The sequence below is a fragment of the Akebia trifoliata genome, chromosome 5 (genome assembly GCF_017979445.1).
Source record: "Akebia trifoliata isolate Shusen 1 chromosome 5, ASM1797944v1, whole genome shotgun sequence".
In the NCBI taxonomy this organism is placed as follows: Eukaryota; Viridiplantae; Streptophyta; class Magnoliopsida; order Ranunculales; family Lardizabalaceae; genus Akebia; species Akebia trifoliata.
This window is the reverse complement of record NC_141379.1, coordinates 7892016-7896372: the sequence shown is the minus strand read 5'-3', so window position 1 is coordinate 7896372 and position 4357 is coordinate 7892016.

The window sequence follows — 4357 nt, the reverse complement described above, 5'->3', positions numbered from 1 at the left end:
GGATCCAAGGTGCTTTCAAGTCTAGATGATGAATTAGTCTTATAGTGGGTCATTGGGCTATTGGAAATCCTAAGACTTTTGATTTTTTTTTAAATGATCAAATTTTGAACCCTTAGGCCCCATTAACGGTTTTTTTCCATATAAAATACGTCTTTTTGATTTCTTTTCGAGTAGGGCCCATTCAAATTAGGGTGTCTATAGTATCCATTCACATACTTGTGACAATCCTCCCATTTGGAAAAAATTCTCCAACAAAAATCACATTGAATTTCGACATTCCAAAAGTACATGCATGCATTATCAAAAAAATCAAAATAATAAACAATAAGGTGACTTCTTAAGAAATACTAATGAGTTTGAATCAGTCAAATTGAATTCAAAAATATATATACACTAAACATGTAAAACATAACCCTATACCAAATTTGAAGCAACCCCTATACCCAACTCCCTATCTCCATATTGCACCATGTGACGCACTCATTCAGGCCTGTCAACCATGGTTGTTTGGCCCTTTTGCGATACACCAACACACCTGGAAATCAACCTAATTGGAAATACAAGCAATGTTTTTTCCCCTCTATTATGTGCATAAAACGTACAATAAAATGCTTAAATCCAATGACTTAGAAATCTCAAATCATATTGAAGAAATTTGTACGCATACCACGACACTGGCAATGTCCTCAAGGACTTGAACTTTCAAACCACTGATACCCTCAATTCCCTACACAGAAAATATAAATAGTCAGTCACCAAATCGAAAATATAAGAGATAAATCTTTTATTCATTTTGAGATCAAAACCACAGGTGTGAGCAACCCATCAAAAAAAAAGAGTAAGAAGATGAGGTTAAATTGATGTGATCTTTTTTAGGAATTTTTACAAACAATTGGTGCACATAAGTCTGAATGTGAAATACTGCCAGAAATTTTCATTAAAGAGAAAAAAAATCACAAAACCAAATCCAAATCCATGAAATCTATTAACCCAATTTTCAAATTTCATTTTTCATGCAAAACAAAATTTCATCTTATAAGGAAAATCCAAAAATCTAAAATAACAAATTCCATAATAATAAAAGAAAATCTTAATCCGAGAGTAACTACCAATCTAGGTTCGAGAGAGGAGAATTGTAGAGAGAGAAAGAGGAAAAAAAGAAAAGAGATGGAGAGAGAGTTTTCGTGATTTAGGTTCTTCGATGTAACACCCCGGATTTTCAACTCATATCTCGAGGAACTTAAATGGTGAGATTTGGAGGAAAATATCGAAAGAGAAACTTAGAGTAAAATACTCGAATATTGTTATGATTAATTTCAAAGAAAATCGACTTCGCCATTAGATTCAAAAGGATCGAAATATATACATTAGCCTGTAAGCACGTTCGAATTCGAGTTTAGATGAAAAAATTATAAAGTCCTCGAATTTCGCGTTAAGTGAGACCTAAAATAATGAAATTTTGTTAGAGCACGAATCGAAAAGATTTGATGACACCATTAGGTCCGCAACAAAAAATTATTCGAAATGGTATACTAACTTGTCAATTTTCGAGTCCGAATAGTTAAGTTACGATCAAAACTAGAAATGAGCGAAAAATTACAAGTATGCCCTCAACTTTGTTAAAAAAGAAAATCTTATTTTCTTTTATTTCATTTCATTTCTCTTCTTCTCTAAAGAACCCAAACATCAGCCCTTTTCTCAAACCTAGGGTTCCCTCTCTTCACCTCAAGATTCATTGAGAAGGAAGGACCGTTGAACCCCGACGAAGAAGACAAAGTTGTCAGCTACGACGATAGCTACAACCTTACCCTCTTTGTTAACCCATTCACGTATGTTTTCTCACCCTCCACCAAAGATCAGCAAGTAAGTTAAGGTATCATCAAAGTCAGAGCTTCATCTTGTTAGTAGAGACTCGCCTTCTAGTGTACAAGCAAAGGAGAGTGCCGTTGTCGAAGGAGTTGCAAAACCCTCACTCACTTTGCACCAAACTCAACACAACATCGACTCTTCTACCACCAACCTTGATCTTTGTGTGAGTTCATCACTTTCGCCGTCCACAAACAAGTAGGGGACTTTCGATTCCTATTGGTAACTTTAGATTTCGAAATGTGCATTTAAGTTTTGAAACAAAACTTATTATTTGCATTTAAATCGTAGAAAGTTATTGTTTGATTTCAAATTCTTGGTAAAAGTAGATGTTTTGATTATGTTTTATCAAGTTTTAACCACAAACTCGTGGGTGGGTTGAATGATTCGAAGAACGAAAGAAGAATCTGAAAAAGGGATTAAAAACTCAAAAGTTTGAGTGAGGATTTAGTACAGTCGACAGGAAGGGTTGGTGCCACCGGCACCTATCGAAGGCATTCTGTCGGTCCCACCGACAGAATCAGGGTTCTGCCACCGATGAACCCAAAGCTCGCGTGAAATTTTATGCTGTCTGAAGGAGGCGTTGGTCCCACCGACATCTGCCGAAAGCTATACTGTCGGTCCCACCGACAGAACTATAGTTCTGCTATTGACCATCCACCGACAGAAACAATTCTCTTCAGAACTAAGTTCTGACTTTTGCCTTGACCTCCCCATTGCCTATACTTGATTTCCCACCCTTCATTTCATTAAAAACATTTAAGTAAATGTCCTTCATTTACATTAAGTTCTTTAATGAAATTAAGGTTTTACCCCCCATTTCAGAACAATGGGAATGGTTTCAAGATTCAAATCTCAAAATATCAAAATCTGAATTTTGGTTTTAAGAACAAAACATAGTTTTCGACGTTTTCGGCAAAATTTCAAAATGTAATAACTTCCGCATTACTTTGAATTTGATTACAAAAATTATATAGTGTCGAATCTCGAGATCGAGACTTTCATTTCGAAAAACCCATTTTCAATTTCGAGAACTTTGAAATTTTGAATTTCCGACACTTAGCCAAATTTTTACCAACTTTTCTTGTTTTTAACAGCTTTGGTCCTGCGCATCGCCGGGACCTTGCTTTTTAATAAACTTTAATAGTTTTCGATGGAAAGACCAAAAATGACTTTGAAATATTTAAAATGAATTATTTGACTTGAAGAGACGAAAAATGAGAATGTCGAGAGAATGAAAAAGGGAATGAACGGTAAAATGTTAGAATCACACCTGAGGGGTGATGTCTGCATTTTACATTGTATGTTCTATGTAGGTTGGTGAAAGGATATCCAGGTTATTAATGAAAGGGTTGCATGTTTATTTACGATTATGTTAGCGCGTGCGTTAAGTACTGTTATTTATTTTTAGGCCGGGTGGCCACAGTTGCATAACAGGAACTGGATATCCATTCTCAACGCTGTTCTGTTAATTTCTCTTTTGTTTTAAATGAAAAATAATATAAGTTATTTTGTGAGCTGTTAAAGAGTCTATGAATACCTAAAGGGATAGTGCGTCACATCATCCGAAGGAGTGCACTATCCTGAGATGTACGGTAGGGACCACCAAGCTCATACGCGGTATGGGACACGTATGAGAGTGGAGTCACAACTGGAATCCGGGTCCATTCCTTTCTTATCTTTACTAGTGAACGTGTATTGTAAAGGTGGTCGTATACGAGTAGAGTGCTATTTTGAGAATCACATGCATGCCTGATAGGCATAGACGAAGACGATTGGTCAGTGATCACTAATACTCTAGTAGTAGTCGAACGTTCTGACACATCGAAAAGAGACCCATTGCTTACGGTTACGTCAAACGGCCAGCCTGAGCCGGATAAATGGTCTCGCAAGTGTGGTAGCCACGACCAACCACAAAATCAGGAACTAAAAGACAGATTTACGTAGTAACATCATATCTCGACTGAGACCGATCCAATCGTGAATCCCAACGCTCAAATTCCATTACTCCACCATTTGTATTATGTATCTCTTGTTATATTTCAAATTATAAACTGCAAAGCATATCTATTATTTCAAAGTTGTCAACTGTAATTGCATAAAGGGACAAATGTATAATAAGTATGAATGATTGATGTTATATATAACTTTTAAACTATTTAGTTACTTATCCTTGACCGTATGTACCAATTAATCGTAGTTTCAATTGTAAAACTTGCATATTTGAAAATAATGCAGTATGATTATTCGATCACATTAGGTGAGGTTATTAGTAGGAATTATTTGTGGACCTACGGGGTAACCATTGTTACTCACCATTTCTTCCCTATTTTTTTTAGGTTCAGCACTTGCAGTTACGGAGGTAGGCGCAGAGTCGGTAAGTGAGGAGTACCTGGTCGGTCAGATCGACGACCAGAATTTGTTGCACAATCAGCACTAGGGCCATACCCTTTTGTATAGTCAGCTTCGTCCAAGTGTATATATATTTTGA